This window comes from Carassius gibelio, chromosome A3 (assembly GCF_023724105.1).
Source record: "Carassius gibelio isolate Cgi1373 ecotype wild population from Czech Republic chromosome A3, carGib1.2-hapl.c, whole genome shotgun sequence".
NCBI classification, from domain to species: domain Eukaryota; kingdom Metazoa; phylum Chordata; class Actinopteri; order Cypriniformes; family Cyprinidae; genus Carassius; species Carassius gibelio.
In genome coordinates, this window is record NC_068373.1 from 4,146,526 (window position 1) to 4,171,570 (window position 25,045).

The window sequence follows — 25,045 nt, forward strand, 5'->3', positions numbered from 1 at the left end:
AAAAAAAAAAAAGTCAATGCCCGATCTCTGAATAATAGCAGGTTTTGCCTGGTTAGTACTTGGATGGAAGACGGCCGGGAAATACCAGTTGCTGTAATATTTTTGGAAATTTGTACTAATTATATAATTATCTTGAAACAAAAAGAGTCAATGCCCAATCTTTGAATCTTAGCAGCTATGGACCTGTTTAGTGTTTGGATGGGAGTGCTCTAATATTATTGGAAATTCATTACTAATTATATAATAATCTTTAAAAAAAAAGAGTCAATGCCCGATCTCTTAATCTTAGCAGTTATTGGCCTGGTTAGTGCTTGGATGGGAGACCGCCTGGGAATACAAGGTGCTTTAAGCTTTAGGGTTTTCTTTCCTACTTATATAATGTACCGGCGATTAGATTGGCTGATCTTTAAATAGCTCTCTCTTTGCAGCAGTCTTTGCTTATGGCCATACCACCCTGGCTATGCCAGATCATGTCTGAGCTCGGAAGCTAAGCAGGTTTGGGCCTGGTTAGTAATTGGATGGGAGACCCCCTGGTAATACCAGTTGCTCTAAGATTTTTGTAAATTTTTCACAAATTATATAATAATCTTGAAAAAAAAAGAGTCAATGCCCATTCTTTGAATCTTAGCAGTCATGGACCTGTTTAGTGTCTGGATGGGAGACCGCCTCGGAATACCAGGTGCTCTAATATTATTGGAAATTTATTACTAATTATATAATAATCTTAAAAAAAAAAAAAAAAAAAAAAAGAGTCAATGCCCGATCTCTTAATCTTAGCAGGTATTGGCCTGGTTAGTGCTTGGATGGGAGACCGCCTGGGAATACCAGGTGCTTTAAGCTTTAGGGTTTTCTTTCCTACTTATATTAGATTGGCTGATCTTTAAATAGCTCTCTCTTTGCAGCAGTCTTCGCTTATGGCCATACCACCCTGTCTATGCCAGATCATGTCTGAGCTCGGAAGCTAAGCAGGTTTTGGCCTGGTTAGTAATTGGATGGGAGACCCCCTGGTAATACCAGTTGCTTTAAGATTTTTGTAAATTTTTCACAAATTATATAATAATCTTGAAAAAAAAAAGAGTCAATGCCCATTCTTTGAATCTTAGCAGTCATGGACCTGTTTAGTGTCTGGATGGGAGACCGCCTCGGAATACCAGGTGCTCTAATATTATTGGAAATTTATTACTAATTATATAATAATCTTAAAAAAAAAAAAAAAAAAAAAAGAGTCAATGCCCGATCTCTTAATCTTAGCAGGTATTGGCCTGGTTAGTGCTTGGATGGGAGACCGCCTGGGAATACCAGGTGCTTTAAGCTTTAGGGTTTTCTTTCCTACTTATATAATGTACCGGCGATTAGATTGACTGATCTTTAAATAGCTCTCTCTTTGCAGCAGTCTTCGCTTATGGCCATACCACCCTGGCTATGCCAGATCATGTCTGAGCTCGGAAGCTAAGCAGGTTTGGGCCTGGTTAGTAATTGGATGGGAGACCCCCTGGTAATACCAGTTGCTTTAAGATTTTTGTAAATTTTTCACAAATTATATAATAATCTTGAAAAAAAAAAGAGTGAATGCCCATTCTTTGAATCTTAGCAGTCATTGACCTGTGTAGTGTTTGGATGGGAGACCCCCTGGTAATACCAGGTGCTCTAATATTATTGGAAATTTATTACTAATTATATAATAATCTTAAAAAAAAAGAGCCAATGCCCGATCTCTTAATCTTAGCAGGTATTGGCCTGGTTAGTGCTTGGATGGGAGACCGCCTCGGAATACCAGGTGCTGTAAGCTTTTGGATTTTCATTCCTACTTATATAATGTATGGGCGATTTGATTGGCTGATCTTTAAATAGTCTTCTCTTTGCAGTATCCTTCGCTTGCGACCGTAACAACCTGGCTATGCCTGATCTCGTCTGCTCTCGGAAGCTAAGCAGGTTTGGTCCTGTATAATGTACCGGCGATTAGATTGGCTGATCTTTAAATAGCTCTCTCTTTGCAGCAGTCTTCGCTTATGGCCATTCCACCCTGGCTATGCCAGATCATGTCTGAGCTCGGAAACTAAGCAGGTTTCGGCCTGGTTAGTAATTGGATGGCAGACCCCCTGGTAATACCAGTTGCTTTAAGATTTTTGGAAATTTTTCACAAATTATATAATAATCTTGCAAGAAAAAAAGAAAGGAGTCAATGCCCCATATCTGAATCTTAGCAGGTATGGGCCTGGTTAGTAATTGGATGGGAGACACCCTGGTAATACCAGTTGCTTTAAGATTTTTGGAAATTTTTCACAAATTATATAATAATCTTGAAAAAAAAAAAAAAGTCAATGCCCGATCTCTGAATAATAGCAGGTTTTGCCTGGTTAGTACTTGGATGGAAGACGGCCGGGAAATACCAGTTGCTGTAATATTTTTGGCAATTTTTACTAATTACATAATAATCTTGCAACAAAAAAAAAAAAGAGTAAATGCCCAATCTTTGAATCTTAGGAGGTATGGACCTGTTTAGTGCTTGGATGGGAGACCGCCTCGGAATACCAGTTGCTGTAATATTTTTGGAAATTTGTACTAATTATATAATTATCTTGAAACAAAAAGAGTCAATGCCCAATCTTTGAATCTTAGCAGCTATGGACCTGTTTAGTGTTTGGATGGGAGACCGCCTGGTAATACCAGGTGCTCTAATATTATTGGAAATTTATTACTAATTATATAATAATCTTAAAAAAAAAAGAGCCAATGCCCGATCTCTTAATCTTAGCAGGTATTGGCCTGGTTAGTGCTTGGATGGGAGACCGCCTCGGAATACCAGGTGCTGTAAGCTTTTGGATTTTCATTCCTACTTATATAATGTATGGGCGATTTGATTGGCTGATCTTTAAATAGTCTTCTCTTTGCAGCAGTCTTCGCTTATGGCCATTCCACCCTGGCTATGCCAGATCATGTCTGAGCTCGGAAACTAAGCAGGTTTCGGCCTGGTTAGTAATTGGATGGCAGACCCCCTGGTAATACCAGTTGCTTTAAGATTTTTGGAAATTTTTCACAAATTATATAATAATCTTGCAAGAAAAAAAGAAAGGAGTCAATGCCCCATATCTGAATCTTAGCAGGTATGGGCCTGGTTAGTAATTGGATGGGAGACACCCTGGTAATACCAGTTGCTTTAAGATTTTTGGAAATTTTTCACAAATTATATAATAATCTTGAAAAAAAAAAAAAAAGTCAATGCCCGATCTCTGAATAATAGCAGGTTTTGCCTGGTTAGTACTTGGATGGAAGACGGCCGGGAAATACCAGTTGCTGTAATATTTTTGGCAATTTTTACTAATTACATAATAATCTTGCAACAAAAAAAAAAAAAGAGTAAATGCCCAATCTTTGAATCTTAGGAGGTATGGACCTGTTTAGTGCTTGGATGGGAGACCGCCTCGGAATACCAGTTGCTGTAATATTTTTGGAAATTTGTACTAATTATATAATTATCTTGAAACAAAAAGAGTCAATGCCCAATCTTTGAATCTTAGCAGCTATGGACCTGTTTAGTGTTTGGATGGGAGTGCTCTAATATTATTGGAAATTCATTACTAATTATATAATAATCTTTAAAAAAAAAAAAAAAAAAAAAAAAAAAGAGTCAATGCCCGATCTCTTAATCTTAGCAGGTATTGGCCTGGTTAGTGCTTGGATGGGAGACCGCCTGGGAATACCAGGTGCTTTAAGCTTTAGGGTTTTCTTTCCTACTTATATAATGTACCGGCGATTAGATTGGCTGATCTTTAAATAGCTCTCTCTTTGCAGCAGTCTTTGCTTATGGCCATACCACCCTGGCTATGCCAGATCATGTCTGAGCTCGGAAGCTAAGCAGGTTTGGGCCTGGTTAGTAATTGGATGGGAGACCCCCTGGTAATACCAGTTGCTCTAAGATTTTTGTAAATTTTTCACAAATTATATAATAATCTTGAAAAAAAAAAGAGTCAATGGCCATTCTTTGAATCTTAGCAGTCATGGACCTGTTTAGTGTCTGGATGGGAGACCGCCTCGGAATACCAGGTGCTCTAATATTATTGGAAATTTATTACTAATTATATAATAATCTTAAAAAAAAAAAAAAAAAAAAAAAGAGTCAATGCCCGATCTCTTAATCTTAGCAGGTATTGGCCTGGTTAGTGCTTGGATGGGAGACCGCCTGGGAATACCAGGTGCTTTAAGCTTTAGGGTTTTCTTTCCTACTTATATAATGTACCGGCGATTAGATTGACTGATCTTTAAATAGCTCTCTCTTTGCAGCAGTCTTCGCTTATGGCCATACCACCCTGGCTATGCCAGATCATGTCTGAGCTTGGAAGCTAAGCACGTTTGGGCCTGGTTAGTAATTGGATGGGAGACCCCCTGGTAATACCAGTTGCTTTAAGATTTTTGTAAATTTTTCACAAATTATATAATAATCTTGAAAAAAAAAAGAGTGAATGCCCATTCTTTGAATCTTAGCAGTCATTGACCTGTGTAGTGTTTGGATGGGAGACCCCCTGGTAATACCAGGTGCTCTAATATTATTGGAAATTTATTACTAATTATATAATAATCTTAAAAAAAAGAGCCAATGCCCGATCTCTTAATCTTAGCAGGTATTGGCCTGGTTAGTGCTTGGATGGGAGACCGCCTCGGAATACCAGGTGCTGTAAGCTTTTGGATTTTCATTCCTACTTATATAATGTATGGGCGATTTGATTGGCTGATCTTTAAATAGTCTTCTCTTTGCAGTATCCTTCGCTTGCGACCGTAACAACCTGGCTATGCCTGATCTCGTCTGCTCTCGGAAGCTAAGCAGGTTTGGTCCTGTATAATGTACCGGCGATTAGATTGGCTGATCTTTAAATAGCTCTCTCTTTGCAGCAGTCTTCGCTTATGGCCATTCCACCCTGGCTATGCCAGATCATGTCTGAGCTCGGAAACTAAGCAGGTTTCGGCCTGGTTAGTAATTGGATGGCAGACCCCCTGGTAATACCAGTTGCTTTAAGATTTTTGGAAATTTTTCACAAATTATATAATAATCTTGCAAGAAAAAAAGAAAGGAGTCAATGCCCCATATCTGAATCTTAGCAGGTATGGGCCTGGTTAGTAATTGGATGGGAGACACCCTGGTAATACCAGTTGCTTTAAGATTTTTGGAAATTTTTCACAAATTATATAATAATCTTGCAAAAAAAAAAAAAAAAAGAGTAAATGCCCAATCTTTGAATCTTAGAAGGTATGGACCTGTTTAGTGCTTGGATGGGAGACCGCCTCGGAATACCAGTTGCTGTAATATTTTTGGAAATTTGTACTAATTATATAATTATCTTGAAACAAAAAGAGTCAATGCCCAATCTTTGAATCTTAGCAGCTATGGACCTGTTTAGTGTTTGGATGGGAGACCGCCTCGGAAAACCAGGTGCTCTAATATTATTGGAAATTCATTACTAATTATATAATAATCTTTAAAAAAAAAAAAAAAAAAAAAAAAAAGAGTCAATGCCCGATCTCTTAATCTTAGCAGGTATTGGCCTGGTTAGTGCTTGGATGGGAGACCGCCTGGGAATACCAGGTGCTTTAAGCTTTAGGGTTTTCTTTCCTACTTATATAATGTACCGGCGATTAGATTGGCTGATCTTTAAATAGCTCTCTCTTTGCAGCAGTCTTTGCTTATGGCCATACCACCCTGGCTATGCCAGATCATGTCTGAGCTCGGAAGCTAAGCAGGTTTGGGCCTGGTTAGTAATTGGATGGGAGACCCCCTGGTAATACCAGTTGCTCTAAGATTTTTGTAAATTTTTCACAAATTATATAATAATCTTGAAAAAAAAAAGTCAATGCCCGATCTCTTAATCTTAGCAGGTATTGGCCTGGTTAGTGCTTGGATGGGAGACCGCCTGGGAATAACAGGTGCTTTAAGCTTTAGGGTTTTCTTTCCTACTTATATAATGTACCGGCGATTAGATTGACTGATCTTTAAATAGCTCTCTCTTTGCAGCAGTCTTCGCTTATGGCCATACCACCCTGGCTATGCCAGATCATGTCTGAGCTCGGAAGCTAAGCAGGTTTGGGCCTGGTTAGTAATTGGATGGGAGACCCCCTGGTAATACCAGTTGCTTTAAGATTTTTGTAAATTTTTCACAAATTATATAATAATCTTGAAAAAAAAAAGAGTGAATGCCCATTCTTTGAATCTTAGCAGTCATTGACCTGTGTAGTGTTTGGATGGGAGACCCCCTGGTAATACCAGGTGCTCTAATATTATTGGAAATGTATTACTTATTATATAATAATCTTAAAAAAAAAGAGCCAATGCCCGATCTCTTAATCTTAGCAGGTATTGGCCTGGTTAGTGCTTGGATGGGAGACCGCCTCGGAATACCAGGTGCTGTAAGCTTTTGGATTTTTATTCCTACTTATATAATGTATGGGCGATTTGATTGGCTGATCTTTAAATAGTCTTCTCTTTGCAGTATCCTTCGCTTGCGACCGTAACAACCTGGCTATGCCTGATCTCGTCTGCTCTCGGAAGCTAAGCAGGTTTGGTCCTGTATAATGTACCGGCGATTAGATTGGCTGATCTTTAAATAGCTCTCTCTTTGCAGCAGTCTTCGCTTATGGCCATTCCACCCTGGCTATGCCAGATCATGTCTGAGCTCGGAAACTAAGCAGGTTTCGGCCTGGTTAGTAATTGGATGGCAGACCCCCTGGTAATACCAGTTGCTTTAAGATTTTTGGAAATTTTTCACAAATTATATAATAATCTTGCAAGAAAAAAAGAAAGGAGTCAATGCCCCATATCTGAATCTTAGCAGGTATGGGCCTGGTTAGTAATTGGATGGGAGACACCCTGGTAATACCAGTTGCTTTAAGATTTTTGGAAATTTTTCACAAATTATATAATAATCTTGCAAGAAAAAAAGAAAGGAGTCAATGCCCCATATCTGAATCTTAGCAGGTATGGGCCTGGTTAGTAATTGGATGGGAGACACCCTGGTAATACCAGTTGCTTTAAGATTTTTGGAAATTTTTCACAAATTATATAATAATCTTGAAAAAAAAAAAAAGTCAATGCCCGATCTCTGAATAATAGCAGGTTTTGCCTGGTTAGTACTTGGATGGAAGACGGCCGGGAAATACCAGTTGCTGTAATATTTTTGGAAATTTGTACTAATTATATAATTATCTTGAAACAAAAAGAGTCAATGCCCAATCTTTGAATCTTAGCAGCTATGGACCTGTTTAGTGTTTGGATGGGAGTGCTCTAATATTATTGGAAATTCATTACTAATTATATAATAATCTTTAAAAAAAAAGAGTCAATGCCCGATCTCTTAATCTTAGCAGTTATTGGCCTGGTTAGTGCTTGGATGGGAGACCGCCTGGGAATACAAGGTGCTTTAAGCTTTAGGGTTTTCTTTCCTACTTATATAATGTACCGGCGATTAGATTGGCTGATCTTTAAATAGCTCTCTCTTTGCAGCAGTCTTTGCTTATGGCCATACCACCCTGGCTATGCCAGATCATGTCTGAGCTCGGAAGCTAAGCAGGTTTGGGCCTGGTTAGTAATTGGATGGGAGACCCCCTGGTAATACCAGTTGCTCTAAGATTTTTGTAAATTTTTCACAAATTATATAATAATCTTGAAAAAAAAAGAGTCAATGCCCATTCTTTGAATCTTAGCAGTCATGGACCTGTTTAGTGTCTGGATGGGAGACCGCCTCGGAATACCAGGTGCTCTAATATTATTGGAAATTTATTACTAATTATATAATAATCTTAAAAAAAAAAAAAAAAAAAAAAAGAGTCAATGCCCGATCTCTTAATCTTAGCAGGTATTGGCCTGGTTAGTGCTTGGATGGGAGACCGCCTGGGAATACCAGGTGCTTTAAGCTTTAGGGTTTTCTTTCCTACTTATATTAGATTGGCTGATCTTTAAATAGCTCTCTCTTTGCAGCAGTCTTCGCTTATGGCCATACCACCCTGTCTATGCCAGATCATGTCTGAGCTCGGAAGCTAAGCAGGTTTTGGCCTGGTTAGTAATTGGATGGGAGACCCCCTGGTAATACCAGTTGCTTTAAGATTTTTGTAAATTTTTCACAAATTATATAATAATCTTGAAAAAAAAAAGAGTCAATGCCCATTCTTTGAATCTTAGCAGTCATGGACCTGTTTAGTGTCTGGATGGGAGACCGCCTCGGAATACCAGGTGCTCTAATATTATTGGAAATTTATTACTAATTATATAATAATCTTAAAAAAAAAAAAAAAAAAAAAAAGAGTCAATGCCCGATCTCTTAATCTTAGCAGGTATTGGCCTGGTTAGTGCTTGGATGGGAGACCGCCTGGGAATACCAGGTGCTTTAAGCTTTAGGGTTTTCTTTCCTACTTATATAATGTACCGGCGATTAGATTGACTGATCTTTAAATAGCTCTCTCTTTGCAGCAGTCTTCGCTTATGGCCATACCACCCTGGCTATGCCAGATCATGTCTGAGCTCGGAAGCTAAGCAGGTTTGGGCCTGGTTAGTAATTGGATGGGAGACCCCCTGGTAATACCAGTTGCTTTAAGATTTTTGTAAATTTTTCACAAATTATATAATAATCTTGAAAAAAAAAAGAGTGAATGCCCATTCTTTGAATCTTAGCAGTCATTGACCTGTGTAGTGTTTGGATGGGAGACCCCCTGGTAATACCAGGTGCTCTAATATTATTGGAAATTTATTACTAATTATATAATAATCTTAAAAAAAAAGAGCCAATGCCCGATCTCTTAATCTTAGCAGGTATTGGCCTGGTTAGTGCTTGGATGGGAGACCGCCTCGGAATACCAGGTGCTGTAAGCTTTTGGATTTTCATTCCTACTTATATAATGTATGGGCGATTTGATTGGCTGATCTTTAAATAGTCTTCTCTTTGCAGTATCCTTCGCTTGCGACCGTAACAACCTGGCTATGCCTGATCTCGTCTGCTCTCGGAAGCTAAGCAGGTTTGGTCCTGTATAATGTACCGGCGATTAGATTGGCTGATCTTTAAATAGCTCTCTCTTTGCAGCAGTCTTCGCTTATGGCCATTCCACCCTGGCTATGCCAGATCATGTCTGAGCTCGGAAACTAAGCAGGTTTCGGCCTGGTTAGTAATTGGATGGCAGACCCCCTGGTAATACCAGTTGCTTTAAGATTTTTGGAAATTTTTCACAAATTATATAATAATCTTGCAAGAAAAAAAGAAAGGAGTCAATGCCCCATATCTGAATCTTAGCAGGTATGGGCCTGGTTAGTAATTGGATGGGAGACACCCTGGTAATACCAGTTGCTTTAAGATTTTTGGAAATTTTTCACAAATTATATAATAATCTTGAAAAAAAAAAAAAAGTCAATGCCCGATCTCTGAATAATAGCAGGTTTTGCCTGGTTAGTACTTGGATGGAAGACGGCCGGGAAATACCAGTTGCTGTAATATTTTTGGCAATTTTTACTAATTACATAATAATCTTGCAACAAAAAAAAAAAAAGAGTAAATGCCCAATCTTTGAATCTTAGGAGGTATGGACCTGTTTAGTGCTTGGATGGGAGACCGCCTCGGAATACCAGTTGCTGTAATATTTTTGGAAATTTGTACTAATTATATAATTATCTTGAAACAAAAAGAGTCAATGCCCAATCTTTGAATCTTAGCAGCTATGGACCTGTTTAGTGTTTGGATGGGAGACCGCCTGGTAATACCAGGTGCTCTAATATTATTGGAAATTTATTACTAATTATATAATAATCTTAAAAAAAAAAGAGCCAATGCCCGATCTCTTAATCTTAGCAGGTATTGGCCTGGTTAGTGCTTGGATGGGAGACCGCCTCGGAATACCAGGTGCTGTAAGCTTTTGGATTTTCATTCCTACTTATATAATGTATGGGCGATTTGATTGGCTGATCTTTAAATAGTCTTCTCTTTGCAGCAGTCTTCGCTTATGGCCATTCCACCCTGGCTATGCCAGATCATGTCTGAGCTCGGAAACTAAGCAGGTTTCGGCCTGGTTAGTAATTGGATGGCAGACCCCCTGGTAATACCAGTTGCTTTAAGATTTTTGGAAATTTTTCACAAATTATATAATAATCTTGCAAGAAAAAAAGAAAGGAGTCAATGCCCCATATCTGAATCTTAGCAGGTATGGGCCTGGTTAGTAATTGGATGGGAGACACCCTGGTAATACCAGTTGCTTTAAGATTTTTGGAAATTTTTCACAAATTATATAATAATCTTGAAAAAAAAAAAAAAAGTCAATGCCCGATCTCTGAATAATAGCAGGTTTTGCCTGGTTAGTACTTGGATGGAAGACGGCCGGGAAATACCAGTTGCTGTAATATTTTTGGCAATTTTTACTAATTACATAATAATCTTGCAACAAAAAAAAAAAAAGAGTAAATGCCCAATCTTTGAATCTTAGGAGGTATGGACCTGTTTAGTGCTTGGATGGGAGACCGCCTCGGAATACCAGTTGCTGTAATATTTTTGGAAATTTGTACTAATTATATAATTATCTTGAAACAAAAAGAGTCAATGCCCAATCTTTGAATCTTAGCAGCTATGGACCTGTTTAGTGTTTGGATGGGAGTGCTCTAATATTATTGGAAATTCATTACTAATTATATAATAATCTTTAAAAAAAAAAAAAAAAAAAAAAAAAAAGAGTCAATGCCCGATCTCTTAATCTTAGCAGGTATTGGCCTGGTTAGTGCTTGGATGGGAGACCGCCTGGGAATACCAGGTGCTTTAAGCTTTAGGGTTTTCTTTCCTACTTATATAATGTACCGGCGATTAGATTGGCTGATCTTTAAATAGCTCTCTCTTTGCAGCAGTCTTTGCTTATGGCCATACCACCCTGGCTATGCCAGATCATGTCTGAGCTCGGAAGCTAAGCAGGTTTGGGCCTGGTTAGTAATTGGATGGGAGACCCCCTGGTAATACCAGTTGCTCTAAGATTTTTGTAAATTTTTCACAAATTATATAATAATCTTGAAAAAAAAAAGAGTCAATGGCCATTCTTTGAATCTTAGCAGTCATGGACCTGTTTAGTGTCTGGATGGGAGACCGCCTCGGAATACCAGGTGCTCTAATATTATTGGAAATTTATTACTAATTATATAATAATCTTAAAAAAAAAAAAAAAAAAAAAAAGAGTCAATGCCCGATCTCTTAATCTTAGCAGGTATTGGCCTGGTTAGTGCTTGGATGGGAGACCGCCTGGGAATACCAGGTGCTTTAAGCTTTAGGGTTTTCTTTCCTACTTATATAATGTACCGGCGATTAGATTGACTGATCTTTAAATAGCTCTCTCTTTGCAGCAGTCTTCGCTTATGGCCATACCACCCTGGCTATGCCAGATCATGTCTGAGCTTGGAAGCTAAGCACGTTTGGGCCTGGTTAGTAATTGGATGGGAGACCCCCTGGTAATACCAGTTGCTTTAAGATTTTTGTAAATTTTTCACAAATTATATAATAATCTTGAAAAAAAAAAGAGTGAATGCCCATTCTTTGAATCTTAGCAGTCATTGACCTGTGTAGTGTTTGGATGGGAGACCCCCTGGTAATACCAGGTGCTCTAATATTATTGGAAATTTATTACTAATTATATAATAATCTTAAAAAAAAGAGCCAATGCCCGATCTCTTAATCTTAGCAGGTATTGGCCTGGTTAGTGCTTGGATGGGAGACCGCCTCGGAATACCAGGTGCTGTAAGCTTTTGGATTTTCATTCCTACTTATATAATGTATGGGCGATTTGATTGGCTGATCTTTAAATAGTCTTCTCTTTGCAGTATCCTTCGCTTGCGACCGTAACAACCTGGCTATGCCTGATCTCGTCTGCTCTCGGAAGCTAAGCAGGTTTGGTCCTGTATAATGTACCGGCGATTAGATTGGCTGATCTTTAAATAGCTCTCTCTTTGCAGCAGTCTTCGCTTATGGCCATTCCACCCTGGCTATGCCAGATCATGTCTGAGCTCGGAAACTAAGCAGGTTTCGGCCTGGTTAGTAATTGGATGGCAGACCCCCTGGTAATACCAGTTGCTTTAAGATTTTTGGAAATTTTTCACAAATTATATAATAATCTTGCAAGAAAAAAAGAAAGGAGTCAATGCCCCATATCTGAATCTTAGCAGGTATGGGCCTGGTTAGTAATTGGATGGGAGACACCCTGGTAATACCAGTTGCTTTAAGATTTTTGGAAATTTTTCACAAATTATATAATAATCTTGCAAAAAAAAAAAAAAAAAGAGTAAATGCCCAATCTTTGAATCTTAGAAGGTATGGACCTGTTTAGTGCTTGGATGGGAGACCGCCTCGGAATACCAGTTGCTGTAATATTTTTGGAAATTTGTACTAATTATATAATTATCTTGAAACAAAAAGAGTCAATGCCCAATCTTTGAATCTTAGCAGCTATGGACCTGTTTAGTGTTTGGATGGGAGACCGCCTCGGAAAACCAGGTGCTCTAATATTATTGGAAATTCATTACTAATTATATAATAATCTTTAAAAAAAAAAAAAAAAAAAAAAAAAAGAGTCAATGCCCGATCTCTTAATCTTAGCAGGTATTGGCCTGGTTAGTGCTTGGATGGGAGACCGCCTGGGAATACCAGGTGCTTTAAGCTTTAGGGTTTTCTTTCCTACTTATATAATGTACCGGCGATTAGATTGGCTGATCTTTAAATAGCTCTCTCTTTGCAGCAGTCTTTGCTTATGGCCATACCACCCTGGCTATGCCAGATCATGTCTGAGCTCGGAAGCTAAGCAGGTTTGGGCCTGGTTAGTAATTGGATGGGAGACCCCCTGGTAATACCAGTTGCTCTAAGATTTTTGTAAATTTTTCACAAATTATATAATAATCTTGAAAAAAAAAAGTCAATGCCCGATCTCTTAATCTTAGCAGGTATTGGCCTGGTTAGTGCTTGGATGGGAGACCGCCTGGGAATAACAGGTGCTTTAAGCTTTAGGGTTTTCTTTCCTACTTATATAATGTACCGGCGATTAGATTGACTGATCTTTAAATAGCTCTCTCTTTGCAGCAGTCTTCGCTTATGGCCATACCACCCTGGCTATGCCAGATCATGTCTGAGCTCGGAAGCTAAGCAGGTTTGGGCCTGGTTAGTAATTGGATGGGAGACCCCCTGGTAATACCAGTTGCTTTAAGATTTTTGTAAATTTTTCACAAATTATATAATAATCTTGAAAAAAAAAAGAGTGAATGCCCATTCTTTGAATCTTAGCAGTCATTGACCTGTGTAGTGTTTGGATGGGAGACCCCCTGGTAATACCAGGTGCTCTAATATTATTGGAAATGTATTACTTATTATATAATAATCTTAAAAAAAAAGAGCCAATGCCCGATCTCTTAATCTTAGCAGGTATTGGCCTGGTTAGTGCTTGGATGGGAGACCGCCTCGGAATACCAGGTGCTGTAAGCTTTTGGATTTTTATTCCTACTTATATAATGTATGGGCGATTTGATTGGCTGATCTTTAAATAGTCTTCTCTTTGCAGTATCCTTCGCTTGCGACCGTAACAACCTGGCTATGCCTGATCTCGTCTGCTCTCGGAAGCTAAGCAGGTTTGGTCCTGTATAATGTACCGGCGATTAGATTGGCTGATCTTTAAATAGCTCTCTCTTTGCAGCAGTCTTCGCTTATGGCCATTCCACCCTGGCTATGCCAGATCATGTCTGAGCTCGGAAACTAAGCAGGTTTCGGCCTGGTTAGTAATTGGATGGCAGACCCCCTGGTAATACCAGTTGCTTTAAGATTTTTGGAAATTTTTCACAAATTATATAATAATCTTGCAAGAAAAAAAGAAAGGAGTCAATGCCCCATATCTGAATCTTAGCAGGTATGGGCCTGGTTAGTAATTGGATGGGAGACACCCTGGTAATAACAGTTGATTTAAGATTTTTGGAAATTTTTCACAAATTATATAATAATCTTGCAAGAAAAAAAGAAAGGAGTCAATGCCCCATATCTGAATCTTAGCAGGTATGGGCCTGGTTAGTAATTGGATGGGAGACACCCTGGTAATACCAGTTGCTTTAAGATTTTTGGAAATTTTTCACAAATTATATAATAATCTTGAAAAAAAAAAAAAGTCAATGCCCGATCTCTGAATAATAGCAGGTTTTGCCTGGTTAGTACTTGGATGGAAGACGGCCGGGAAATACCAGTTGCTGTAATATTTTTGGAAATTTGTACTAATTATATAATTATCTTGAAACAAAAAGAGTCAATGCCCAATCTTTGAATCTTAGCAGCTATGGACCTGTTTAGTGTTTGGATGGGAGTGCTCTAATATTATTGGAAATTCATTACTAATTATATAATAATCTTTAAAAAAAAAGAGTCAATGCCCGATCTCTTAATCTTAGCAGTTATTGGCCTGGTTAGTGCTTGGATGGGAGACCGCCTGGGAATACAAGGTGCTTTAAGCTTTAGGGTTTTCTTTCCTACTTATATAATGTACCGGCGATTAGATTGGCTGATCTTTAAATAGCTCTCTCTTTGCAGCAGTCTTTGCTTATGGCCATACCACCCTGGCTATGCCAGATCATGTCTGAGCTCGGAAGCTAAGCAGGTTTGGGCCTGGTTAGTAATTGGATGGGAGACCCCCTGGTAATACCAGTTGCTCTAAGATTTTTGTAAATTTTTCACAAATTATATAATAATCTTGAAAAAAAAAGAGTCAATGCCCATTCTTTGAATCTTAGCAGTCATGGACCTGTTTAGTGTCTGGATGGGAGACCGCCTCGGAATACCAGGTGCTCTAATATTATTGGAAATTTATTACTAATTATATAATAATCTTAAAAAAAAAAAAAAAAAAAAAAAGAGTCAATGCCCGATCTCTTAATCTTAGCAGGTATTGGCCTGGTTAGTGCTTGGATGGGAGACCGCCTGGGAATACCAGGTGCTTTAAGCTTTAGGGTTTTCTTTCCTACTTATATTAGATTGGCTGATCTTTAAATAGCTCTCTCTTTGCAGCAGTCTTCGCTTATGGCCATACCACCCTGTCTATGCCAGATCATGTCTGAGCTCGGAAGCTAAGCAGGTTTTGGCCTGGTTAGTAATTGGATGGGAGACCCCCTGGTAATACCAGTTGCTTTAAGATTTTTGTAAATTTTTCACAAATTATATAATAATCTTGAAAAAAAAAAGAGTCAATGCCCATTCTTTGAATCTTAGCAGTCATGGACCTGTTTAGTGTCTGGATGGGAGACCGCCTCGGAATACCAGGTGCTCTAATATTATTGGAAATTTATTACTAATTATATAATAATCTTAAAAAAAAAAAAAAAAAAAAAAGAGTCAATGCCCGATCTCTTAATCTTAGCAGGTATTGGCCTGGTTAGTGCTTGGATGGGAGACCGCCTGGGAATACCAGGTGCTTTAAGCTTTAGGGTTTTCTTTCCTACTTATATAATGTACCGGCGATTAGATTGACTGATCTTTAAATAGCTCTCTCTTTGCAGCAGTCTTCGCTTATGGCCATACCACCCTGGCTATGCCAGATCATGTCTGAGCTCGGAAGCTAAGCAGGTTTGGGCCTGGTTAGTAATTGGATGGGAGACCCCCTGGTAATACCAGTTGCTTTAAGATTTTTGTAAATTTTTCACAAATTATATAATAATCTTGAAAAAAAAAAGAGTGAATGCCCATTCTTTGAATCTTAGCAGTCATTGACCTGTGTAGTGTTTGGATGGGAGACCCCCTGGTAATACCAGGTGCTCTAATATTATTGGAAATTTATTACTAATTATATAATAATCTTAAAAAAAAAGAGCCAATGCCCGATCTCTTAATCTTAGCAGGTATTGGCCTGGTTAGTGCTTGGATGGGAGACCGCCTCGGAATACCAGGTGCTGTAAGCTTTTGGATTTTCATTCCTACTTATATAATGTATGGGCGATTTGATTGGCTGATCTTTAAATAGTCTTCTCTTTGCAGTATCCTTCGCTTGCGACCGTAACAACCTGGCTATGCCTGATCTCGTCTGCTCTCGGAAGCTAAGCAGGTTTGGTCCTGTATAATGTACCGGCGATTAGATTGGCTGATCTTTAAATAGCTCTCTCTTTGCAGCAGTCTTCGCTTATGGCCATTCCACCCTGGCTATGCCAGATCATGTCTGAGCTCGGAAACTAAGCAGGTTTCGGCCTGGTTAGTAATTGGATGGCAGACCCCCTGGTAATACCAGTTGCTTTAAGATTTTTGGAAATTTTTCACAAATTATATAATAATCTTGCAAGAAAAAAAGAAAGGAGTCAATGCCCCATATCTGAATCTTAGCAGGTATGGGCCTGGTTAGTAATTGGATGGGAGACACCCTGGTAATACCAGTTGCTTTAAGATTTTTGGAAATTTTTCACAAATTATATAATAATCTTGAAAAAAAAAAAAAAGTCAATGCCCGATCTCTGAATAATAGCAGGTTTTGCCTGGTTAGTACTTGGATGGAAGACGGCCGGGAAATACCAGTTGCTGTAATATTTTTGGCAATTTTTACTAATTACATAATAATCTTGCAACAAAAAAAAAAAAAGAGTAAATGCCCAATCTTTGAATCTTAGGAGGTATGGACCTGTTTAGTGCTTGGATGGGAGACCGCCTCGGAATACCAGTTGCTGTAATATTTTTGGAAATTTGTACTAATTATATAATTATCTTGAAACAAAAAGAGTCAATGCCCAATCTTTGAATCTTAGCAGCTATGGACCTGTTTAGTGTTTGGATGGGAGACCGCCTGGTAATACCAGGTGCTCTAATATTATTGGAAATTTATTACTAATTATATAATAATCTTAAAAAAAAAAGAGCCAATGCCCGATCTCTTAATCTTAGCAGGTATTGGCCTGGTTAGTGCTTGGATGGGAGACCGCCTCGGAATACCAGGTGCTGTAAGCTTTTGGATTTTCATTCCTACTTATATAATGTATGGGCGATTTGATTGGCTGATCTTTAAATAGTCTTCTCTTTGCAGCAGTCTTCGCTTATGGCCATTCCACCCTGGCTATGCCAGATCATGTCTGAGCTCGGAAACTAAGCAGGTTTCGGCCTGGTTAGTAATTGGATGGCAGACCCCCTGGTAATACCAGTTGCTTTAAGATTTTTGGAAATTTTTCACAAATTATATAATAATCTTGCAAGAAAAAAAGAAAGGAGTCAATGCCCCATATCTGAATCTTAGCAGGTATGGGCCTGGTTAGTAATTGGATGGGAGACACCCTGGTAATACCAGTTGCTTTAAGATTTTTGGAAATTTTTCACAAATTATATAATAATCTTGAAAAAAAAAAAAAAAGTCAATGCCCGATCTCTGAATAATAGCAGGTTTTGCCTGGTTAGTACTTGGATGGAAGACGGCCGGGAAATACCAGTTGCTGTAATATTTTTGGCAATTTTTACTAATTACATAATAATCTTGCAACAAAAAAAAAAAAAGAGTAAATGCCCAATCTTTGAATCTTAGGAGGTATGGACCTGTTTAGTGCTTGGATGGGAGACCGCCTCGGAATACCAGTTGCTGTAATATTTTTGGAAATTTGTACTAATTATATAATTATCTTGAAACAAAAAGAGTCAATGCCCAATCTTTGAATCTTAGCAGCTATGGACCTGTTTAGTGTTTGGATGGGAGTGCTCTAATATTATTGGAAATTCATTACTAATTATATAATAATCTTTAAAAAAAAAAAAAAAAAAAAAAAAAAAGAGTCAATGCCCGATCTCTTAATCTTAGCAGGTATTGGCCTGGTTAGTGCTTGGATGGGAGACCGCCTGGGAATACCAGGTGCTTTAAGCTTTAGGGTTTTCTTTCCTACTTATATAATGTACCGGCGATTAGATTGGCTGATCTTTAAATAGCTCTCTCTTTGCAGCAGTCTTTGCTTATGGCCATACCACCCTGGCTATGCCAGATCATGTCTGAGCTCGGAAGCTAAGCAGGTTTGGGCCTGGTTAGTAATTGGATGGGAGACCCCCTGGTAATACCAGTTGCTCTAAGATTTTTGTAAATTTTTCACAAATTATATAATAATCTTGAAAAAAAAAAGAGTCAATGGCCATTCTTTGAATCTTAGCAGTCATGGACCTGTTTAGTGTCTGGATGGGAGACCGCCTCGGAATACCAGGTGCTCTAATATTATTGGAAATTTATTACTAATTATATAATAATCTTAAAAAAAAAAAAAAAAAAAAAAAGAGTCAATGCCCGATCTCTTAATCTTAGCAGGTATTGGCCTGGTTAGTGCTTGGATGGGAGACCGCCTGGGAATACCAGGTGCTTTAAGCTTTAGGGTTTTCTTTCCTACTTATATAATGTACCGGCGATTAGATTGACTGATCTTTAAATAGCTCTCTCTTTGCAGCAGTCTTCGCTTATGGCCATACCACCCTGGCTATGCCAGATCATGTCTGAGCTTGGAAGCTAAGCACGTTTGGGCCTGGTTAGTAATTGGATGGGAGACCCCCTGGTAATACCAGTTGCTTTAAGATTTTTGTAAATTTTTCACAAATTATATAATAATCTTGAAAAAAAAAAGAGTGAATGCCCATTCTTTGAATCTTAGCAGTCATTGACCTGTGTAGTGTTTGGATGGGAGACCCCCTGGTAATACCAGGTGCTCTAATATTATTGGAAATTTATTACTAATTATATAATAATCTTAAAAAAAAGAGCCAATGCCCGATCTCTTAATCTTAGCAGGTATTGGCCTGGTTAGTGCTTGGATGGGAGACCGCCTCGGAATACCAGGTGCTGTAAGCTTTTGGATTTTCATTCCTACTTATATAATGTATGGGCGATTTGATTGGCTGATCTTTAAATAGTCTTCTCTTTGCAGTATCCTTCGCTTGCGACCGTAACAACCTGGCTATGCCTGATCTCGTCTGCTCTCGGAAGCTAAGCAGGTTTGGTCCTGTATAATGTACCGGCGATTAGATTGGCTGATCTTTAAATAGCTCTCTCTTTGCAGCAGTCTTCGCTTATGGCCATTCCACCCTGGCTATGCCAGATCATGTCTGAGCTCGGAAACTAAGCAGGTTTCGGCCTGGTTAGTAATTGGATGGCAGACCCCCTGGTAATACCAGTTGCTTTAAGATTTTTGGAAATTTTTCACAAATTATATAATAATCTTGCAAGAAAAAAAGAAAGGAGTCAATGCCCCATATCTGAATCTTAGCAGGTATGGGCCTGGTTAGTAATTGGATGGGAGACACCCTGGTAATACCAGTTGCTTTAAGATTTTTGGAAATTTTTCACAAATTATATAATAATCTTGCAAAAAAAAAAAAAAAAAGAGTAAATGCCCAATCTTTGAATCTTAGAAGGTATGGACCTGTTTAGTGCTTGGATGGGAGACCGCCTCGGAATACCAGTTGCTGTAATATTTTTGGAAATTTGTACTAATTATATAATTATCTTGAAACAAAAAGAGTCAATGCCCAATCTTTGAATCTTAGCAGCTATGGACCTGTTTAGTGTTTGGATGGGAGACCGCCTCGGAAAACCAGGTGCTCTAATATTATTGGAAATTCATTACTAATTATATAATAATCTTTAAAAAAAAAAAAAAAAAAAAAAAAAAGAGTCAATGCCCGATCTCTTAATCTTAGCAGGTATTGGCCTGGTTAGTGCTTGGATGGGAGACCGCCTGGGAATACCAGGTGCTTTAAGCTTTAGGGTTTTCTTTCCTACTTATATAATGTACCGGCGATTAGATTGGCTGATCTTTAAATAGCTCTCTCTTTGCAGCAGTCTTTGCTTATGGCCATACCACCCTGGCTATGCCAGATCATGTCTGAGCTCGGAAGCTAAGCAGGTTTGGGCCTGGTTAGTAATTGGATGGGAGACCCCCTGGTAATACCAGTTGCTCTAAGATTTTTGTAAATTTTTCACAAATTATATAATAATCTTGAAAAAAAAAAGTCAATGCCCGATCTCTTAATCTTAGCAGGTATTGGCCTGGTTAGTGCTTGGATGGGAGACCGCCTGGGAATAACAGGTGCTTTAAGCTTTAGGGTTTTCTTTCCTACTTATATAATGTACCGGCGATTAGATTGACTGATCTTTAAATAGCTCTCTCTTTGCAGCAGTCTTCGCTTATGGCCATACCACCCTGGCTATGCCAGATCATGTCTGAGCTCGGAAGCTAAGCAGGTTTGGGCCTGGTTAGTAATTGGATGGGAGACCCCCTGGTAATACCAGTTGCTTTAAGATTTTTGTAAATTTTTCACAAATTATATAATAATCTTGAAAAAAAAAAGAGTGAATGCCCATTCTTTGAATCTTAGCAGTCATTGACCTGTGTAGTGTTTGGATGGGAGACCCCCTGGTAATACCAGGTGCTCTAATATTATTGGAAATGTATTACTTATTATATAATAATCTTAAAAAAAAAGAGCCAATGCCCGATCTCTTAATCTTAGCAGGTATTGGCCTGGTTAGTGCTTGGATGGGAGACCGCCTCGGAATACCAGGTGCTGTAAGCTTTTGGATTTTTATTCCTACTTATATAATGTATGGGCGATTTGATTGGCTGATCTTTAAATAGTCTTCTCTTTGCAGTATCCTTCGCTTGCGACCGTAACAACCTGGCTATGCCTGATCTCGTCTGCTCTCGGAAGCTAAGCAGGTTTGGTCCTGTATAATGTACCGGCGATTAGATTGGCTGATCTTTAAATAGCTCTCTCTTTGCAGCAGTCTTCGCTTATGGCCATTCCACCCTGGCTATGCCAGATCATGTCTGAGCTCGGAAACTAAGCAGGTTTCGGCCTGGTTAGTAATTGGATGGCAGACCCCCTGGTAATACCAGTTGCTTTAAGATTTTTGGAAATTTTTCACAAATTATATAATAATCTTGCAAGAAAAAAAGAAAGGAGTCAATGCCCCATATCTGAATCTTAGCAGGTATGGGCCTGGTTAGTAATTGGATGGGAGACACCCTGGTAATACCAGTTGCTTTAAGATTTTTGGAAATTTTTCACAAATTATATAATAATCTTGAAAAAAAAAAAAAAAGTCAATGCCCGATCTCTGAATAATAGCAGGTTTTGCCTGGTTAGTACTTGGATGGAAGACGGCCGGGAAATACCAGTTGCTGTAATATTTTTGGCAATTTTTACTAATTACATAATAATCTTGCAACAAAAAAAAAAAAAGAGTAAATGCCCAATCTTTGAATCTTAGGAGGTATGGACCTGTTTAGTGCTTGGATGGGAGACCGCCTCGGAATACCAGTTGCTGTAATATTTTTGGAAATTTGTACTAATTATATAATTATCTTGAAACAAAAAGAGTCAATGCCCAATCTTTGAATCTTAGCAGCTATGGACCTGTTTAGTGTTTGGATGGGAGTGCTCTAATATTATTGGAAATTCATTACTAATTATATAATAATCTTTAAAAAAAAAGAGTCAATGCCCGATCTCTTAATCTTAGCAGGTATTGGCCTGGTTAGTGCTTGGATGGGAGACCGCCTGGGAATACCAGGTGCTTTAAGCTTTAGGGTTTTCTTTCCTACTTATATAATGTACCGGCGATTAGATTGGCTGATCTTTAAATAGCTCTCTCTTTGCAGCAGTCTTCGCTTATGGCCATACCACCCTGGCTATGCCAGATCATGTCTGAGCTCGGAAGCTAAGCAGGTTTGGGCCTGGTTAGTAATTGGATGGGAGACCCCCTGGTAATACCAGTTGCTTTAAGATTTTTGTAAATTTTTCACAAATTATATAATAATCTTGAAAAAAAAAAGAGTCAATGCCCATTCTTTGAATCTTAGCAGTCATGGACCTGTTTAGTGTCTGGATGGGAGACCGCCTCGGAATACCAGGTGCTCTAATATTATTGGAAATTTATTACTAATTATATAATAATCTTAAAAAAAAAAAAAAAAAAAAAAAAGAGTCAATGCCTGATCTCTTAATCTTAGCAGGTATTGGCCTGGTTAGTGCTTGGATGGGAGACCGCCTGGGAATACCAGGTGCTTTAAGCTTTAGGGTTTTCTTTCCTACTTATATAATGTACCGGCGATTAGATTGACTGATCTTTAAATAGCTCTCTCTTTGCAGCAGTCTTCGCTTATGGCCATACCACCCTGGCTATGCCAGATCATGTCTGAGCTCGGAAGCTAAGCAGGTTTGGGCCTGGTTAGTAATTGGATGGGAGACCCCCTGGTAATACCAGTTGCTTTAAGATTTTTGTAAATTTTTCACAAATTATATAATAATCTTGAAAAAAAAAAGAGTGAATGCCCATTCTTTGAATCTTAGCAGTCATTGACCTGTGTAGTGTTTGGATGGGAGACCCCCTGGTAATACCAGGTGCTCTAATATTATTGGAAATGTATTACTTATTATATAATAATCTTAAAAAAAAAGAGCCAATGCCCGATCTCTTAATCTTAGCAGGTATTGGCCTGGTTAGTGCTTGGATGGGAGACCGCCTCGGAATACCAGGTGCTGTAAGCTTTTGGATTTTTATTCCTACTTATATAATGTATGGGCGATTTGATTGGCTGATCTTTAAATAGTCTTCTCTTTGCAGTATCCTTCGCTTGCGACCGTAACAACCTGGCTATGCCTGATCTCGTCTGCTCTCGGAAGCTAAGCAGGTTTGGTCCTGTATAATGTACCGGCGATTAGATTGGCTGATCTTTAAATAGCTCTCTCTTTGCAGCAGTCTTCGCTTATGGCCATTCCACCCTGGCTATGCCAGATCATGTCTGAGCTCGGAAACTAAGCAGGTTTCGGCCTGGTTAGTAATTGGATGGCAGACCCCCTGGTAATACCAGTTGCTTTAAGATTTTTGGAAATTTTTCACAAATTATATAATAATCTTGCAAGAAAAAAAGAAAGGAGTCAATGCCCCATATCTGAATCTTAGCAGGTATGGGCCTGGTTAGTAATTGGATGGGAGACACCCTGGTAATACCAGTTGCTTTAAGATTTTTGGAAATTTTTCACAAATTATATAATAATCTTGAAAAAAAAAAAAAAGTCAATGCCCGATCTCTGAATAATAGCAGGTTTTGCCTGGTTAGTACTTGGATGGAAGACGGCCGGGAAATACCAGTTGCTGTAATATTTTTGGCAATTTTTACTAATTACATAATAATCTTGCAACAAAAAAAAAAAAAGAGTAAATGCCCAATCTTTGAATCTTAGGAGGTATGGACCTGTTTAGTGCTTGGATGGGAGACCGCCTCGGAATACCAGTTGCTGTAATATTTTTGGAAATTTGTACTAATTATATAATTATCTTGAAACAAAAAGAGTCAATGCCCAATCTTTGAATCTTAGCAGCTATGGACCTGTTTAGTGTTTGGATGGGAGTGCTCTAATATTATTGGAAATTCATTACTAATTATATAATAATCTTTAAAAAAAAAGAGTCAATGCCCGATCTCTTAATCTTAGCAGGTATTGGCCTGGTTAGTGCTTGGATGGGAGACCGCCTGGGAATACCAGGTGCTTTAAGCTTTAGGGTTTTCTTTCCTACTTATATAATGTACCGGCGATTAGATTGGCTGATCTTTAAATAGCTCTCTCTTTGCAGCAGTCTTCGCTTATGGCCATACCACCCTGGCTATGCCAGATCATGTCTGAGCTCGGAAGCTAAGCAGGTTTGGGCCTGGTTAGTAATTGGATGGGAGACCCCCTGGTAATACCAGTTGCTTTAAGATTTTTGTAAATTTTTCACAAATTATATAATAATCTTGAAAAAAAAAAGAGTCAATGCCCATTCTTTGAATCTTAGCAGTCATGGACCTGTTTAGTGTCTGGATGGGAGACCGCCTCGGAATACCAGGTGCTCTAATATTATTGGAAATTTATTACTAATTATATAATAATCTTAAAAAAAAAAAAAAAAAAAAAAAAGAGTCAATGCCTGATCTCTTAATCTTAGCAGGTATTGGCCTGGTTAGTGCTTGGATGGGAGACCGCCTGGGAATACCAGGTGCTTTAAGCTTTAGGGTTTTCTTTCCTACTTATATAATGTACCGGCGATTAGATTGACTGATCTTTAAATAGCTCTCTCTTTGCAGCAGTCTTCGCTTATGGCCATACCACCCTGGCTATGCCAGATCATGTCTGAGCTCGGAAGCTAAGCAGGTTTGGGCCTGGTTAGTAATTGGATGGGAGACCCCCTGGTAATACCAGTTGCTTTAAGATTTTTGTAAATTTTTCACAAATTATATAATAATCTTGAAAAAAAAAAGAGTGAATGCCCATTCTTTGAATCTTAGCAGTCATTGACCTGTGTAGTGTTTGGATGGGAGACCCCCTGGTAATACCAGGTACTCTAATATTATTGGAAATTTATTACTAATTATATAATAATCTTAAAAAAAAAGAGCCAATGCCCGATCTCTTAATCTTAGCAGGTAATGGCCTGGTTAGTGCTTGGATGGGAGACCGCCTCGGAATACCAGGTGCTGTAAGCTTTTGGATTTTCATTCCTACTTATATAATGTATGGGCGATTTGATTGGCTGATCTTTAAATAGTCTTCTCTTTGCAGTATCCTTCGCTTGCGACCGTAACAACCTGGCTATGCCTGATCTCGTCTGCTCTCGGAAGCTAAGCAGGTTTGGTCCTGTATAATGTACCGGCGATTAGATTGGCTGATCTTTAAATAGCTCTCTCTTTGCAGCAGTCTTCGCTTATGGCCATTCCACCCTGGCTATGCCAGATCATGTCTGAGCTCGGAAACTAAGCAGGTTTCGGCCTGGTTAGTAATTGGATGGCAGACCCCCTGGTAATACCAGTTGCTTTAAGATTTTTGGAAATTTTTCACAAATTATATAATAATCTTGCAAGAAAAAAAGAAAGGAGTCAATGCCCCATATCTGAATCTTAGCAGGTATGGGCCTGGTTAGTAATTGGATGGGAGACACCCTGGTAATACCAGTTGCTTTAAGATTTTTGGAAATTTTTCACAAATTATATAATAATCTTGAAAAAAAAAAAAAAAAGTCAATGCCCGATCTCTGAATAATAGCAGGTTTT

At 38.6% G+C, this 25,045-nt stretch overlaps 25 pseudogenes; all 25 read left to right on the forward strand.

Moving 5' to 3' along the window:
- The first annotated feature begins 436 nt into the window (after positions 1-436).
- On the forward strand, positions 437-555 carry LOC127959689 (uncharacterized; annotated as a pseudogene).
- Positions 556-910: 355 nt separating this feature from the next.
- Positions 911-1,029, forward strand: LOC127964107 (uncharacterized; annotated as a pseudogene).
- Positions 1,030-1,398: 369 nt separating this feature from the next.
- Positions 1,399-1,517, forward strand: LOC127957570 (uncharacterized; annotated as a pseudogene).
- A 2,283-nt stretch (positions 1,518-3,800) lies between these two features.
- Positions 3,801-3,919, forward strand: LOC127959694 (uncharacterized; annotated as a pseudogene).
- Positions 3,920-4,289: 370 nt separating this feature from the next.
- On the forward strand, positions 4,290-4,408 carry LOC127964320 (uncharacterized; annotated as a pseudogene).
- A 1,266-nt stretch (positions 4,409-5,674) lies between these two features.
- LOC127959699 (uncharacterized) lies at positions 5,675-5,793 on the forward strand (annotated as a pseudogene).
- Positions 5,794-6,012: 219 nt separating this feature from the next.
- Positions 6,013-6,131, forward strand: LOC127957576 (uncharacterized; annotated as a pseudogene).
- A 1,366-nt stretch (positions 6,132-7,497) lies between these two features.
- Positions 7,498-7,616, forward strand: LOC127959701 (uncharacterized; annotated as a pseudogene).
- A 355-nt stretch (positions 7,617-7,971) lies between these two features.
- LOC127964115 (uncharacterized) lies at positions 7,972-8,090 on the forward strand (annotated as a pseudogene).
- A 370-nt stretch (positions 8,091-8,460) lies between these two features.
- Positions 8,461-8,579, forward strand: LOC127957583 (uncharacterized; annotated as a pseudogene).
- A 2,284-nt stretch (positions 8,580-10,863) lies between these two features.
- On the forward strand, positions 10,864-10,982 carry LOC127959709 (uncharacterized; annotated as a pseudogene).
- Positions 10,983-11,352: 370 nt separating this feature from the next.
- Positions 11,353-11,471, forward strand: LOC127964322 (uncharacterized; annotated as a pseudogene).
- Positions 11,472-12,737: 1,266 nt separating this feature from the next.
- Positions 12,738-12,856, forward strand: LOC127959716 (uncharacterized; annotated as a pseudogene).
- A 219-nt stretch (positions 12,857-13,075) lies between these two features.
- On the forward strand, positions 13,076-13,194 carry LOC127957590 (uncharacterized; annotated as a pseudogene).
- Positions 13,195-14,560: 1,366 nt separating this feature from the next.
- On the forward strand, positions 14,561-14,679 carry LOC127959721 (uncharacterized; annotated as a pseudogene).
- A 355-nt stretch (positions 14,680-15,034) lies between these two features.
- On the forward strand, positions 15,035-15,153 carry LOC127964121 (uncharacterized; annotated as a pseudogene).
- Positions 15,154-15,522: 369 nt separating this feature from the next.
- LOC127957596 (uncharacterized) lies at positions 15,523-15,641 on the forward strand (annotated as a pseudogene).
- Positions 15,642-17,925: 2,284 nt separating this feature from the next.
- Positions 17,926-18,044, forward strand: LOC127959727 (uncharacterized; annotated as a pseudogene).
- A 370-nt stretch (positions 18,045-18,414) lies between these two features.
- On the forward strand, positions 18,415-18,533 carry LOC127964323 (uncharacterized; annotated as a pseudogene).
- A 1,266-nt stretch (positions 18,534-19,799) lies between these two features.
- On the forward strand, positions 19,800-19,918 carry LOC127959728 (uncharacterized; annotated as a pseudogene).
- A 219-nt stretch (positions 19,919-20,137) lies between these two features.
- LOC127957600 (uncharacterized) lies at positions 20,138-20,256 on the forward strand (annotated as a pseudogene).
- Positions 20,257-21,624: 1,368 nt separating this feature from the next.
- Positions 21,625-21,743, forward strand: LOC127957602 (uncharacterized; annotated as a pseudogene).
- Positions 21,744-22,114: 371 nt separating this feature from the next.
- Positions 22,115-22,233, forward strand: LOC127957609 (uncharacterized; annotated as a pseudogene).
- A 1,367-nt stretch (positions 22,234-23,600) lies between these two features.
- Positions 23,601-23,719, forward strand: LOC127957615 (uncharacterized; annotated as a pseudogene).
- A 371-nt stretch (positions 23,720-24,090) lies between these two features.
- LOC127957619 (uncharacterized) lies at positions 24,091-24,209 on the forward strand (annotated as a pseudogene).
- Positions 24,210-25,045: the final 836 nt, after the last annotated feature.